The sequence below is a fragment of the Symphodus melops genome (assembly GCF_947650265.1).
Source record: "Symphodus melops genome assembly, chromosome: 12".
In the NCBI taxonomy this organism is placed as follows: domain Eukaryota; kingdom Metazoa; phylum Chordata; class Actinopteri; order Labriformes; family Labridae; genus Symphodus; species Symphodus melops.
The window spans coordinates 9,035,064-9,052,184 of NC_136702.1; the positions used below are offsets into that span (position 1 = coordinate 9,035,064).

Sequence of the window (17,121 nt, forward strand, 5' to 3'; positions counted from 1 at the left end):
CTCTGTTAATAGGCTTTCTCTCGGACTGAATTGAACAACTAAAGGCCAACTGTTGTGTTGTTTTGTCTTTAACTTTCTATCAAATATATACATAAGGATGGTTTGATGAAATATAAGAACATTTTTAATGTGCTGTAGTCATGAATGATACAAAAACACACACTTCAATATAGCATTGAATGAAGTATACTTTGGATTAATGCATGTTTTTGATGCTGAATGTTAAATGTAGACTCCCTTTTCCGTGTAGTGACTTTATTGTAAAAGCAGCTAAAATATTAATAAATACTCCAATTCCTGTATTATTTTCCTAATGCAGCCATCTCTGTGAATACTGCCACGCGTGTGTTTTCCAGATGATAGGACTCGAGGACATGCTCTGATTACTATATATACAGTATAGTCATTCATTGAAGAAGGCTGGTTTTAGGTGAATGAACTGTTTGAACAGTCATATTAAAAACCTATTTTCCTGCCAATACACACCTGGATTATTTGTGTTTAACACATAAGAATGATGTTTAAAGAGTCTTAATTAAAGTGTTATTCTGTACATTTTTAAATATAATCTGAAAAAAGGCAACTGCACCAAAATGACAGTAGGAAGCCCCCTCAGTGGCCCCATCTGTCAGCACTTACTCATATATGATTGAACAATGCTTGTCTAGAGCCCTTAATATGGGGTAAAGACCTTTTTTCAACATAACTGCAAACATTTTTTTTGATGGTGGTGTCAGGTTATATATACAGTATCATAATGGGAATGAACGCTGTTTGGAGAGGCCTCCTGTAAATATTGGCATAGGGCCCCAACAGACTCCAGAATCACCAAAGCAGGGGTCAAAAGCACTTATTCTCTTTGCTTTGCCGTCTGGTTTTAAGAGGCTAAATGGACCAACAACTAATTTACAGCAAAGATAGGAACTGTGATATGTTTATTACCAAAAATCAATCAAGCATCAGATGCTTATCTTCTGTATCTCCTTATTCTCTATTGGTTAAAATTCCATACAAATTCATTTAGATTTTTTTTTACATTTTCACATAATTTATTGTGTGTAATTCTTGCACACATAACATTGTTGGTTGAAATATACTATATCTTCGATTTATATCTTTTTTATTAATTTCCCACAGCTTAAAAAAAAAAAAAGTAACGGAAAATTCAGTACAAGAATTAACATTTTCTGGGTCCAGGTTACAATTTTAACTTAACTGCTTCCTGTTCATCATGGACAGCATGGAATCATAATCCAAGTGTTACCTAATAATGGAGGGCAACACAGAATTTACTGACTTACATTACTTAGAAAGTCGTTTTAGTACTCTGATTCTTTAATACAACTAAACAGTTACCTGAACTGACCACAAGAGGGAAGCATAAGACCAGGGAAGATGTTTCTGCTTCCCCTCTTCCTCAAAACAGACCTGTATGCTGTGGACCAAGAGTGACTTCAAACATCTCATTACTCAAAGAACAGCTATTAGCCATGCTTCGTTTCTTTCTTTATGTTCTTAATGGTCTGATTTTACACTCAATTGATTGCCAACGCTTGAAGAGTACGAGTTCTTTTATCAGCAGTTGCCTAATTTTACTTTAAGTGAAAAAAAGACATTTAGGCTTACATTGACCACTAAATAAAGGGAAATAATGTCATTACAAAATGTTATAACAGTATATGCCAGATATCTCTACTGTTTAAATGAGTGAAACTCATTACATGTAGTTGATACAAATATTGGAAAGTATTTTTGAGGATAAGAAACAATGATTTGTTACCTTCAGGGAAATAGTTCAAATTTGTCTTGTATTGATTACAGTTCAACTCCTCTTCATGGTAATAAGCTCCTCCCTTGTTAATAAAATTCAGTGGATCTGCTCAACTGAGATTTTGTGGCCAAACTGTCTGACTATATCTTCCTCCACAGCTGTGAGAGCCAAGCTGCCTTTGGCCGTCATGCATTCCCATTCTGACCAGACCAGAGAGACAGAACAGGATGTCTGGGTGTGTTTTTCAGAGAATTACCTTTGTCCATGCTTTTGTGTCTGCAGTCTGCCTTAAAACAATCCTAATCTACTTTCTAAACACTAACAGGCCGTGCATTGGAGGGAAAAAAACATATTTTTCTTTGTAGGTAACCATCTGCCTAAAGCAGGCAGTCGAGATCAAATATTTAATTTCACATCTTATCTCTGCAGCACTGATGGATGTAAGTTGATCCTCTGGCTGAGAGCTGCAACTGTTCCCAGCAGGGGGTCCATCCTGTCTGAGTCTGTACGCTCACTGGCATCAGGAGCAGCTGCGGGGAGGACAGAGGAAGGTCACTCCCAAAATGAGTCTGAGTGTCCAGAAATCAGAGAGCCCCAGTCCTGGTGTCTCAAGGTCGAGATTGATATAGGAATCCCTGCAGAGGAAGAAATAGAGCTCAGTGGAGCTCATTAAGGTGTCCATTATGGCACCAAATACAATGCTAGAAAGCCCTTAGTTCATTTTCTGCCATTTAGAACACCATCTGTGGACTACTTAATGTGTCGCTGTATAGACTGCTATCACCTTAAGGATGTACTCCTCTTGAGTGTTTTGCTATTCTGTTTAATTTCAAGTTAGAAATTTGACATACCTTTAAGTCAAATACTGCACAATTTTCACGTCAATTTTTAGAGGATGCATTTACGTCAAGCAAAAGCTGAAGGATGATGCTACTTGATGTTCCAATTTACCACACCACTTTTCCTCAGTTGTTTATGAAAAGGCTTTTGGTAAGAAGGCAGAGTAAAGCATTAATATTTCATGACAATACTGAATAACACAATGGACATCATTTCAATAAGGGAAAATGTGTAATGAAATAGTCAGCATCCCGCAAATGAATCCAAGATGAACACAAAACCAAATCTTTCAATCAGAGTAATTTATAGGAATCACAGATGTGACGGGCTAAATTTATTTTAAGAATTAGTTTATTTTTTTCCACGAGTCATTGCCCCTGCCCTCCCTTCAAAGCAGGGAGGTTTGTGATGCTGAGCTGTCTTGTTTTATTTCTTTAATTTTTCATGAAAGAACAAGCCTTCGTGTACTTACGCCTGTTTGGTTAGATTACAAGTATACTGAGAGACACTTTCCCCACTCTGCTTTTGGAAGAACAGCAGAGTCCTAAACATCTGCTCTGCCTTCTGCCCCATTTGGAATAAACTTCACAAATATTTCTCCTTTTGAAACAACGCCCATGTTACTTCCAGGAAAGGGTTAATAAAACGTGGAAAATGCATTCATTTTGATGTCCATATGTAAATAACACACGGTACACGTATGTGCTTTGAATCCACTTTGTTAGTGGGCACTTGTGGTTATGCCGTCACAACCACCATGTTTTCCTCTTCTTCCTCTTTGATCCCACATGATACAGCACAGCAGTTCGTTTGGGATGCAGGCTGTGTATCAGGTGGGGTGTGGGGATCAAGTTGGGTCAACCTTAGTGTGTCAGTTTTTTGGCAGGCCAGGCGAGGCAGTAAAGGATTTTCTGTTTAAACTGTGTCAGCAGCACACTTCAAGACGACCACCAGAAGGCAGTTTGCAACAGGCTGGTGTGTTCAGGTTTCAATCTTGCGCAACAAACAGAGAATTATGTGGCTGAAACAATGATGACTCTCATGTATTTCAAGATTAGAGGATCCAGATGTTTTCCTCAAAAGGGCGATTGTAACAGTAATGTTTTATGGGACAGCTATGAACCAACATTGTGTGTGACTGAACTGTATGTTTTGTTTGCCTTTTTTATGAACTGATCTACAGAAAGCTACCAATTAATTTAACAAGTTAATCAGTCGTCACTTTTCGGGGTTTTCTTTTTTTCTGTAGTCTCAAAGCATGAGGATGCCATTCTAAAATATTTCCATGTTTCAACTGATACAACACAGCACTTTTATGTGAAAATAGTTGAATAGTGAGATAAAAGGGTGGTGGCTAATAACACCAATGCCTGAGCAGCTCTCTGTTGCATTATGTTGATAGATTTTGTAGCAAAAAATAAGTTATCTTCACCAGAAAATATTCACGTTGTTCCGGTTCTTGGAGGGAAATTGACAGTTCTCGGCACGCTGCGGGCTAAATTCCATGTAATTCCCACATGTGCTCTGATTGCAAGAGAGGCTGCTGCTTGGAAACTGTAAAGACACATAGCGTTAAATCAAACCTCAAACATATAATCAGCCTTTTTTTCAGTATCAAACACAGTGCCAGCAGTTGATAATTAAGCAGAGGCTCGACCTGGGTAATTATGAAGCAGTGACTTCAAAAATGAGCAAAAGTGGAGAGGTTACAAACCACAAACATGGCTGAGTTTCCATGTGAGAAGGAAGATTTCTCGTAGCTCTTTTCGTGTCACACAAAGGTGTTGAGATGCAGTAGAGATTATCTATGAACAACTCCCCCATGTGTCCTCCAATGCCCTGTTTGCAGATTTCTCCTCCAAGCTATCTTAGTTTTGTATTCTTTTCCCCCCTTATTTCTCTAGATAAAATTTAAGAAAGGAGGTCTCATGTATTCTTTGTTCTCCTGGGTTTTTTTTTTTTATCCCTTTGCTTACCCAATACAATGTATAAAACAGACATACAGTGCACTGATATGATGTTTGCTTGATAATGTATTTTTGCAACTTCCCCAAGCATCCCAGCAACCACAAAGTGCTATATCAAATATAAACCCCAGCAACAACGGAGCAAAGCTTCCAACAACTGAGGAACACACAGAAACCAAGCAACAACCAGTCAAAAACCGCAGTTCCTGGAGTGGCCACTTGAGGCAGGCTTAAAAAGGGAGTCAGTCTCCATTAGTCCCTCCATTAACAAGCCAACCTTTAGAGAAATACATTTCATTACATCCCGATACTGTGCATATAAGAGGGTTTTGGGAGGCCCTGGTTTAATGGGATTCTATTACTAGTTTAAATTGAATGATTAAAACCATTATTTAATTTTAAGCACTAAATTAGTTTTCATCTGAGTGTGAATTTTGAAGTGTTGTGACCTTCTCAGATGTGTCTGAAGATTGCTTTTTTGTCTTTTTGTTCCCTCAAGGCAAAAGAACCGTTGTGTCTTTTGTGTCATCCCAGCAGCTCATTTGATGTGATCTTCGAAGCCTAAAATGTTCCATTGTTTTGTCACTCTATCCAGGGACAGCTTCAGTTTTGATCAAATCATATGTCATGTACAAAGTAAAGATGCAACAAAGCTGTTTGTGTCTGCCTTGATCACTCTCAAGGATGGTTAATATTGTTTCCTTTGAAAAGAAATACTTGTCTCAAATGTTTTGAGACTTGGGCCCATTTGGAAGATAATATAATGCCGTAGATAAATGTGTCAAAAACACTACATTCATCCTTGCTGATTAGAAGTCTGCTAAGCTTGATGTTTGGGGTTTGCTTTGTTGGACATTTTGCTGCAGTCATCAAACTCCATATTCTTAAATGAATCATGCGCTGAAGGTGTAATCATCCCACTTTTCCAGGTGTGCAAAAAGTCCCTCTAATTCACAACCATTTCCCCCTCCTCCTGTTCTATAGGCAGAGTGGAGCATCTCAAAAGCTGAAAAAAATCCAGAATGCAGCCTGTGGGTAGATGCCTCGATCTATACCTTGAATATTTTAAACCATATGAGGGCTCAAGCTGCAACCTAATCTACCCCTAATTTAGAATAATTGGACAGAGCATTTCAATCAATGCTGCTCTATCTTAATAGACACGTTCATTGTTATTCTTGGGGCTTGACCACCTTGACAGGCAGTCAATTTAGGTTTCCCTTCAGTCTTTCAAGCCAGACCAGGCCAACTCTAGTGATAGACTGAACTCAATATAAAAGATGTTGGTATGCAGCGCCAACTACTTTTCCTCAACCTCAATCTTCAGAAAAATTCAATCCAATTTGTCTCAAGCGTAAAAGAGTTTGAACTCAAGGTGTGAATTTTAACCCAGCAAACTCTCATATTTTCCACTTTCAAACAGGAAGGTTGGAAATTAAGAGTGAAGTTGCAATTCAGGAGAAGGCAGCAAGTCACACCTAAGTCAACTTTGGAGGCTCTCAGTGAATACATTAAGTGGTAAATATATCAACCCCATCAGCTCTTCTAGCTCATGCTTTCGGTCAGATACATCGTCTCAATGAGGACTTTTCTTTCAGAACTCAGATGCTGTCTATCATCATCAAAACCCTTAATCATTTTACCTTTATCTATTCTCGAGAAATCATTGAGGGCAAGCCCTCATTGATCTTGAGAGTACAATAAAAAAACAAACACGAAAGACAAAATAACAAAGCATATACATAGAATAGAAAAGATATATCAAATCCCCATCATCATTCCCATTGTCATCTTTTTCAACCTGATCATCATCGTCATCACCATTATCACGATCATCATTATTGTCATAATCAAATAAAGCATCATAATCACCATTGTTATTGTCATCATCATCTTCATCAGCGTCATTGACATCTTCATCATCATTATTTTTGTAATCATCAGCATCAACAAATAATCATCGTCATCTCATTAACTGTTCTCTTCATGAAGTTTCTTGTTCTTTAGGTGATGGTTGCTGTAAACCTATCCTGCTGGTTTCTAAGCTCACCTGTGCACCTCGAGCAGCTTTCTCATGGATCAGATGACATAACCTAAGACTTCAGATAGTGTCAGGCATGTCGGAAAATGAACACCAGAAAAAGCATGTGGTAGCAGTTGAGGTTTGTTTGAAGTGTTTCTTGATGTTTGTGAATATAAGGTATGTCTAATTTAAGGGGACAGGGGTCCTGTGGTGGGGGGCTACAGCAGGTGTTTATTCAGTTTTATTGGTAAAATCAGGATGTATGAGTTTTCTCAAGACACTCCGCACATGAAGCAGAAGATAATTATGCACATCCGTCACTGCTCTATTTTTTGTGTTTGTGTCAGAGAAGCTTTAACTTGAGCTCCTGTATGAGTTGTAATTATTCTATCCCTAATCCAGGAAGTATTGTAAAGTCCTGGGTTTCTGGTTCTGCCCCCCCCCCCCTTGAGTGGTTTTGATTTCAAAATCCCTTCAGCCAACTTTTTCAGCTCTGTGTTTAGTGTGTGCCTGAAAACCTAAAATGCTGAAGAATCAAATGAAGGTGTGAATGATCGCATTCTGTTATGACTCATGCAATTTTGTCTAAAGCAGTGACTATCACAGACTTGCATCACCTTTTCTGACACCTAAACATTAAGGAATGTAAATGTTCAGTTATTGTATAATTAGGTTGTTGAAATGATGAAATTCTTAAAGTATGTTTTTCTGGTATCCTTGACATTTTTTTTTCACTTGGGAATGATGTTCCCTTCGATTCCTCAAATATGATCTCATTATTGCAAGTGTGGAATTGTGTTGTCAGACTGACTCATCTATCTCACAGGATGAATTCTCATTAGGGTGGAGGAAACCATTTCTCGCTTGCTTAATAGCACGTATTCTTTTTTTATTATTATTTGCTTCTCCCTCTGCTTGCTGCTTGGGCCTAATTGTTTTTCTTTTGATAACTCAACACAGCTGCCTGTTGTCGTGAAAATGATGAATTATCTGATGCTGACTTTCAACATATCAGATTTTTTTTCTCCTCACCTGTACCAAACACAACAAGCTAGAAAGTAGTTATTAATGGTTGTACATGAAAAGTGAGATTCCCCAACTGCTTGACTGTTTTTTTTTTTCTGGAAACGAATGTACACAATGAGAATCTTCTTCATTTATTAAATTTAATACCAGCTTGCGCAAGGGTTATGTACTCTTCTTAGGCGCTTTCCATGCTCCTGTGTGAACCTGCAGGCCAAATGAGAAGCAGAGTTTATGTCAGAGAAGTATGTGTTCATACATACACACCCGACTAAGGGGAGTGTACGTGCAGACAGAAACACCTTCCACCTCCTGTCTCCTGTCTGTTTTACCTCAGGGGAAGTACCAGCCGCCTAACAGTCAAACTCTGTATTAGCCTGGTGTTTATTCACAGAGAGGAGACAGATACCAGCCGCAGCCATGGGGAAGCAGGTAAGATCTGAAAAAGAAACATTTAGTTGAATTACGTTCAGGGAGTTTCATTAATGCACAGTACTAAATGTGTTTTTTGTTGCACAAAACTCGAATCTTTAGAAACTTTGGAAAAATGTTTATTTTGAATCAGTGAAAGCAAAAGGCCGACGTTCTGCGTATATTAGCTCTCTCTCGTAAAAAAATTCACACCTTTGAGGGTTATCTGTAATGATTGGATCAACAAAGTGCAGCCTGCAGTCATTATCAGAGACACGCATGAATGCACAACCAGAGTTGCACAAGGCGAAGACATGCATTTCATACGCAAAAGAGGGTGTTGGATGCGTTGTCTAGCAACAAGTTCCTTCTTGTTTGCACACGAATCACATCTGCTGACAGTTGAAAACACTGATATCATGAAACAACAGCTGGAAGATTATTGAACTGGCTAAAACATTTCCTGTGCATGGGAACGTGGTTTTCCTACTTTTTTTTTTGTTGTACCAGATTTTCTGTTTTGTATTTATATATTTTACAAGAAAGCTTGTAAGCTTTTTAACTGCCTTTTTCTCCTCCACCTTGCTTATGTTTTGGTGAGAACAAACAAAACCAATGCTGTGTCGTTCTGAGAGAGAACAGTCTGAGAGAGAACAGGGCGTGTACTGTGCCAAGTATTTGTGGATTGGGAGCTCTGGTGAATTGATTTTGGTTTTCAGTTCTGTCCTTTATTCCAGCATCTGGTTCTGTTAATTCCTCTAACCCACCACATACAGTATTAAGACTAAAAGTATTTCTTTCTTCTTGGTATATAATCTTCCCTGTTTTGGTATTGATTTACATGAATTAAAACATCCATTGTATAGTGGAGGTGAGTTAGTGTCAATGTGTTTCCTTGATTTCAATTTGTGGGGAAATGTCCCATCTATATTTAAAAGTCATTCTCTCTGTTTTTACATACAGACTCTTTTCCTCTGAATGATAAACACAACTGTCTCCATCAGGAGAGCAGTGCCAGCTCCATCAGCAGCTGTGAGTTCTCTGGGCCCGCTTGTTGTGACAGGGCGAGAGCTGATGCTGCTTCACTCTCACTGTCACAGTCAATAACTACGGATTGAAATTGGGTGCTTGCATGACTCTGTGTGTGTGTGTGTGTGTGTGTGTGTGTGTGTGTGTGTGTGTGTGTGTGTGTGTGTGTTTCTTTTATCAGTAATATCTCTGCAGGAAAAAGACCGAGTTTAATCCATTTTAAACTCCAGAGATTGTGTGTCAGAGGTGAAGACTGAGGAATGTGTCCTGCACCATCTTAATGGAATGCTTTGTTGACACGTAGATCAAGTGAGAATATTTTGTAAGGCCGCACCGAGCCAAGCTTCACAGCGGACCCAAAAAACGAACCAGTTCGACTGCCTTTTAACCTTTAGAGCATCTGCAGCACAGCTGGCCTCTCAAATCTATGTGCCTTATAAACTCTTGCTTATCAGTGAAGCGCTTAAAGTGACAACACTGTCATAGGTGCTTTCTGAAAACATCCTTCGGCCCGGATGCAGCCGACCCAGATCCCGACAGCTGGGGCTTCTGCCTTTGGCTCTGACTGTGTCTCCTTGGACACACGAACACAGCACACCACAACAGATGTTCAGACCTCCTCCAGCATTTCTGGGTGTAGGAGGTCTGAGCGTGTAGCGACTCAGTTTCTCCGACTGCAGGATGAAAAACAGTGTAGGAGTTAAAATAAAGCGAATTGTGTCCTATATAGCTGCTAGTGCTACTTATAAGAGCAGATTGTATGTATTTAGGGGCGAAGAAGAGTTAGCGTCTATAAGGTTGATAGCTTAAAAAAATCTCTCTCTTATCAGTTAAACTGTGTTGCTGAAGGGGGATACTTGATAAAGATGTGACACCACTTTTCTACAGTAGATCTCTCAGAAGCTGGAAGCAATTACAGACCTTTCTGAGCAGCAAAGAATGCAGCAGGCGTTCACCGCACCCTTTCAGAGGGAGACTTTTTTTTTTTTTTTTTAAAGAAAAAAAATAAAAAGCGGAGACTTTCAGCTCTGTGGTGTGTGGACTAAACATAACACATGACATGCTACTTTCCCCAAACTCCTTCACTGTTACGTTTTAATAAGAAAAAGGCAGACATTACTGAATTCATGCGCTGCTGTTTTTGACCACAGTGTATAGCTTTATTGACTTGGTGAAGGGTGTTTTCTTTGGCATTCACCATCTTTTGGTTGAATTTTTCACAAAATGACTTTACCCAATGTAGTGGCAGACCCAGAGAGTGAATCATTAACACATCAAATGTAATGTATAATGATACATACAGATAAATTCAAAATAAATAGGCTACATTTAAGGTGTTGCTCAAACTAAGTCATTCTCTTCGTCTACATTTTAAAGGTTAAACACTATAGGCTTCTTCTACGAGACCTTTACACTAATTTCACAATTACACTAGCTCTCATTGTAGCTTTTATTTGTTTGCAACGATAAATAGGAGAGCAAGACAATGTTGAGAATTGATTCTGTTGTTGGCGAAATGAACAACGTACCAATAAAGCTGGAGCATGCTCAGAAGAAAAAATCAATTCCAGGTCAATGATCACAGCAGTCCTATATGTTCATCACTGTGAACGAATGTAAATATTGGCTGATGTGACATGTGGAGCACATACATTATACTCTTTAATTTCCTACCCAGCATCCCTAGCTTTTTACAAAAAAAAAGAGCTGACTTTTGAAGAATGGTGACTTAACTTTACACATCCACTGAAAGCCAAGGATAAATCTGAGAAAGTGTTAATTGGCTTTCTGCTAACGCGTTCATTTATTCGGTCGATGTTTACATTGATTGTGTGTTGCTTAGTTATGGGCGGCCTTGCCTTGGGGATGGAGGCAATTAAAATGTTGAACCTTTGCCATGATGAGGGCAGACTCCACTTTCATCTTCCTGTTTATTGGCAAAATGAGGAGTCGCTGTCCTCGTTAGAGAAAACACTCATCGCTACTTAGATCAGTGTTTGCACTCAAAAAGACAATCTTGATGCCAGAGTGTGTGCTAACTCAATTAACAGTGTGCCCCCAAACTTTAATTATAGTCGTTTTCTGAGGGTTTAATGGCCGACATAACGTGACAAATATGTTTTTTTGGCGTTCCTTTGTAGCTGTGTGGGTGTTGAGCTGATGAGTGCTGTTAAATGAGCAGCAAAAACAACATTTATTGTGTGGATGTATGGAGCTGTGTATTTAACGCAGTGGTGCAGCTGAGCCCCGGAGACTGATCCCATCTGTTCGGGGCCTGGTTGCATTGTCGGAAACTCATCAAAATCGGGGTCCCCCAAGGTTTATGCACCCCGCCTTTGCCCCATCCATTTGCAACATCTTTGTCTTTTAGCTGAGAGGGTGGGGGAGCCAGGGGCAAGAGCTCAACCTCAGAGAGGGGAAAAAAAGGGGAGTGGGGAGGAGGGGGGTTGATGGGCCAGAGCGTTAATGGAGACAGTATCCATGAAATGACCTAGTGGAAGTGACGCTTCCTGGCCACGTTTTACGCCTGCTTGAGCATACAGCCTGGGCTGGGGCTGGGACTGGGCGTGTGATGAGGAAGGGAGTGTGGGACGAGACTAGCCGTGATGCTACTGTGTGTTTTTGTTTAGTCTCTCATCCATGTGCTACTGAAAAGCACTTCTAAGCCATCAGTGGGAGTTGCACCTGCCTTTTAAAGGATCACCCTGGATGAAAGCATGTAAGTCTGGCTAACTTTTACTGCAGAATCTCATTTAAAATGTATTGATGATATTGTTTGTGGTGAGCAATTAAGTTGACAGTATGGAAAACGTAGCCCTTGTCCAGTTAGACATTGTCCTCCTTGACATAATGTCGATTTGGCATCTTGATCACACATAGATATCTTTGTTTTGAGTCCAATGTGTTAATACTATGAAGCATAAACATAACAACATGATGATTTGGATTCCACATATGTGCTCCAAAAAAGTCAATGACATGTTATCTTAAAACGTATCCAGTTTATTTTAATTGTCCATTAAAGTTTGTCTAATATCAGATTTCAGAGCCTATGAGCCTTTGTTCAACTTTTCTGCTTCTTCAGGAAAGCTTTGCTGCCCCTTGTCAGGTCTTTTTCCAATTAATACATCCTGATGTGCCAACCAGCACCCAGAGGAGTGCCTCAGGCAGCAAACGGCCTTATTTAGTGGGGATGAATATTCATTTGTTTTGAATAATAATTCAGACAGTGCTGTTATTTATTGATAAGGGAATAGAGTATATTGCATCCATTTTTTTCCTCAAGTCATTTCGACAAGGATTACACATCAAGTCAACATCTTTACAGCCACTTATACAAATATATAAACACAAAAATAAAATTGTTATAGTGAGCTGCCCAAACTCTGAACTGGGTGGACTTGTGGCTTTGAGTCCTAATTTATAAATAACTATGACTGAACAGTTAGTTTCTCTTTTGTCATCGTTAATACCTCATAAAATTGTAGATGTCAAATATATGGTTTGAAACAATGTGTTTTGATTCGAGGAGATGTAATTGCTACTGATGTGACAGAATACAAAAGTATGCATAGTTTTTGCCCATTTTCCGGGCTAAAACGCAACAGAAGACTTTGTGTCTTAGCCAGGAACAAGGGTCAGGTTTGGTTTCCATTGGTTGAGGTGGGAACTGCTGCTAAAACCACAGCCCAGACAAGCTTTCTTTCTTTTTTTATTGGAATGGTTAAAACAGAAACAGACATTTTTCCACTTAATGTTTAGCAACAGTTCAGAGAGGGTGAGTGACTTTAGATTGACCCTCGTGTGACAAATCCTTTTTACTTCTTAGTGAATCCTGGCTTCAGAAATCACTTTGACTCCTCTCTAGGTAAATTCAAAACGTTTAATAGATATATTATTGCTTATTTTGAGAAAACAAAGCAGTGTCGCCCTTATTTCACAGACAATTTATATATTGCCATGTGTGGCCTTGGGCAGTGGGAAGAGATGTTGCTGCAGTCTGGATTACCTGTAGAGTCGGAGTGATGTGACAATTATGTGGCATTGCTGTGTGTCTGGCTGGCTTCATGCTTTACATAGAAAGCATATGTGCTGTTTACAAATGCATTAGTCTGTGTGTAATGTGTGCAAAATGAGTGATGCAGACGGAGGCATCACAGTGGAAGTCGTGCTTAATTCAGCCATTGTTTCACCTCGCTTGTCAGCCTCTAAGCGTTTAGTTGTGGTCACTGGGATTCAAGTGAACCGTCGAAGGTATTTTTTTTCCACACTTACACTGTCTTCGCACATTTCCTCCCCTTACAAAACGACAGCAGACTTCACATTGGCATGTGATGTTTGGAGGAACTGGAGAGTGACAGGCAGCAGTAAGCTTGACTGAGAAACAAACAAGCTGTGAAGAGAGAGCTGAAGGTTTGCCAGTGAAAAGATTAGAGTGGCATTTGGCTCCAGTGCTGAGATGCATCGTTGCTCTAGCCACACCGCCATGGCAACACAAGCTTTATGCCTTCCACCCATTCAACCCCCTAGTGAGTGTCCAGACTGTACCAAAGAGTCATTTAAAGATCTTGTGATTCTCCTTGACCCTTTTATTCAACGCAGCATAAATTACATGAATTAGTTGAATTCAGCAGTGTTAAATAGACATTTGCTATGTCAACTTTGATTACTCACTCATTTCCATGGCTTTATTTCCTTTTGAATGACATGTAAATGAGGGAAAGTCTATTATCAATGTGCACATAACCTCAGCTGAGCATCTCTGCAGGCCCATCCATCCCAGTGCTCCCATTTGTCATGCAAGACACCTCTGTTCCCCGGTGGCCAATCAGAAGTGCCTCCCCAGCGGCTAAAAGCACCCCCTCTCACCACCTCATCATCAGTTGTGATTGACAGCCTCCCACAGCAAGGAGGGGGGTTATTTACCTCCTTATGTTCTCATGGGACTAAGTTAATGATCCCAGCCAACAAAATAATACAAAGAGGGGAAAAAAGCCTGAGAAGTCGGCGCCTGGTTGAACCATTTGGAGCAGTTTGGGCTTCCTTTAGAGAGGATTAGAGTCGAAGAGGCTGTGTGAGGAGAATTTCAGAGATAGTGGGGAGACAGACGAAGCAGCAGAGCCCCGACTGAAAGTAGGAGCTAAAGGGAGGCTTCTGAGGAAAGCCGGTGTTTATAGAGAAATCTCTTCCTGGGCTTTATTTCTGTATTCATCTGCCACCAGGACTATGGACTCTATGGTTGACTGACTAACAGACTGCGAGGTAAGGAATCATGTGGCTTTCCAATGGGTGACTCTTTTCGACTTCAGTGAGGCTTTGAGAAAGTTTTGCTGCGCTAAAATAAACATGCTTTGCAGTATTGTGTACAGTTTTGGATTGAAATGGGGAAATACTGAGCAACACTCTTGAGCAGACTAAAAGAAAGATCAGAGTAAAAACTAATTGTGATTAAGCAAGTGAGCATTATTTTCAATGGATGTTTGGCCTGATGTGCATGTGTTTCCTCACTGTGTATTGTACAATACTGTGGTCATCTTAATATTACCATTTGATCTGATTTAATTAACCAAATGTGTAAGTGTTAATGTTCATTAGACTCTTTTTTTTTTTTTTTTTTGGCCAATCAATCTTATTCATGGTATTATATACAGAACTATGTCTATCTAAAAGTATTCCAACCAATCCAAGAATACTGTCAGTGAAGGATCTGAAAACATTGGGCTTTAATTCCACATGTGAACGCTTGGTAAGCTATTCATTACAAGAAGTAATTAACAGTTTAATTAACAGTCAGCCATTTGGCCATTTTGCTATTTACAACTCATGCAAGCATTGTAGCCTACTAGAGATCCTGAAACCAGTATTTTAAACCTTGAAAAGGTGCTCGTAATAATAAAACAATATCAATACATGTTTCATTACCATTGCAACAAAAATAGAAGTTGGCATCCAATGGTGGGTAATTTCTTATTTTCATTGACCAAAAATTGTATGCAAACTTGTAAAAATGTGCATAATTACACATATAATGTTAATCCCTCTTCTCTCTGTTTGTAAGAGAAGTAAACACAACTTTTGTGCCATAATGAAACGCTTAAAGTACTCAAGGGAATAGTCAGCATATGCCAGCTTTCAAACTCTGTTAAAAATACAACTAAGGGGTCTGCACTTCTTTTTTTAAAGCTTTGGTACTTTTGGATACTGTCCGGGACACAGTAGAAGAGATTGATGTGTTTTAAGACACAAGGTATCAAAAAGTGTCAAAGCATTGAAATTTCTGACAGTTTCACATTGTACTCTCAACAAGTATTGATGACCGGCAGTTTTGTAGAAGGTTCATAATAATTGACTATTTTTCTGTGTGGGGAGTTGAGTGCTAGATGTAGATCATCTGTTTTTGACAGCAGGTGTGAAGCTGAATTTAGAGTTTAGAGCCACAGTCAAACAGAGTTAGTTAACATTGCGTTCATACTGAAGATTTGACAACAAAGAGGTGTACCGGCTAATGTTGCATTTTTATGCCACTTACTACTTACTGTGCTATGTAGAGCAAAGCACTGTGTAACTCTCCATTAAGTCATTAGTTAAAATGAATTTTACACAGCACTTATTCTCACAGTTGTGTGTAGAGCCTGGCAAATGTCAATCCCTCTGTTTTGCCACTCCCACATACAGTACTGTAGTCTAAACAAAGGGCTTGAGCAGCAAATAGGGCAGATTTTGGTTCACACTTTGAAATTTTAATGAGGATTTATATTCACTCAGACTTTAAGATGCTACTCAAGTAGAATCATTGATATTAAACATGCATGCATTTATAATCGTCAAGCTACATTTCTAAAATGCTTTAACATACCTTGAACTCACTAAGTTGTTTTTATTGCTCTCACATTCCCTTTTCACACTTCTTTTGGACCCTGCAGCCTCAACTGAAACTCAAGAAGTCCTAGCGGGCGCTTTTAGTTTCTATACTAACAGTTCATGCCTTATGTGCTGCGGTTCCACCACACAACCTAAACATTTGCTTTACACTGAGATACATATCAGAAACACTCAACTGGTGCCGCTGACAAGGTCGTCCGGGGTAACGGCTTCTAACTGAATACCTCCAACCTCGTGGTTTGACAGTCAACATGGTTTCGTATCCCGAGCTGAGAAACTGATCAAGCTTTATAAGCTTAGAGTGACTGTTTGGATACCAGTCTAGTCAGCCAACATATGTTTATGTTAGAGACATTTTCAGCATCGCCAAAGAGAGGTGAACAGATGCCAACAACTTTCAACACTATCGAAGTCAACTGTCCCAACCACAGCACATTCCTGTGTGTTTCCAATTCAGTGTGTTCACATGGAAAAACAAACGGGTGCTTCAGAAATAAGGATGCAGGGCAACTTCCCGGCTTTATGATGTTTGTTTGATCACCATCTGTGCCTGTCATGAAGTCAACTGAGAGCAGAATGAACACTGTAATAGATATCTGTATATTGATGTTCGTTATTTATATCATGTTTAATAGTAAGGCTATTTATTTATTCATGTTATTATCACTGGGTCACTGATGTGCACAAACAGTATTAGCATGTCACTGTCCCTTCCGTTCAATATTGATTGCTGTGTTTGCTTATGCACTATTTCATTCAGCTGCACTGAGTTGTATTGAATGATCTGTATTGAATGTCAAGCTTGAATCACATTTCAAGCTGCAATAAGCCAGACTAGGGTTTCGATTAATTCATCACAGTTAGAAATGTGAATGGCATTACTTGTAAATGTCATCCTATAAAATGTGCAAAAATCAGAAAAGAGTGTGATGAAAGCACTCTGAGATTTTCTTCCTGTTGTGCAGTTCAGCTATGTGGATAATGTTTGAGGATGACACAAAAAGCTTTGTTGGAAGTTATGGCAGCACTCCATGCTCTGATAGCCCTGAGTGATAGAGCAAACCAGCACAAGTCCTTCCCCTTGCATGTGATTGGGCAATGCAACAATTTGCAGCCAACTAAGTCTATGTGGGATAGGTAGAGTCCTCTGTGAGAGCAGAGAAAAGGGTGGAAAG

At 39.4% G+C, this 17,121-nt stretch overlaps 1 protein-coding gene across 3 annotated transcripts in view; it reads left to right on the top strand.

The window, feature by feature from the left end:
* Window positions 1–8,010: 8,010 nt before the first annotated feature.
* The window catches only part of mid1 (midline 1), a 28,051-nt gene continuing 18,940 nt past the window's right edge, over window positions 8,011–17,121 (top strand). Inside the window, exon 1 of one of the 3 annotated variants that reach the window (XM_079357526.1) lies at window positions 8,011–8,056. The gene's annotated coding sequence lies outside the window, so the exon portion shown is untranslated. Of the gene's footprint in view, window positions 8,057–11,761; window positions 11,784–14,052; window positions 14,327–17,121 lie in introns of those variants that run through there. The other 2 variants (XM_079357527.1, XM_079357523.1) reach the window with 2 other exon arrangements.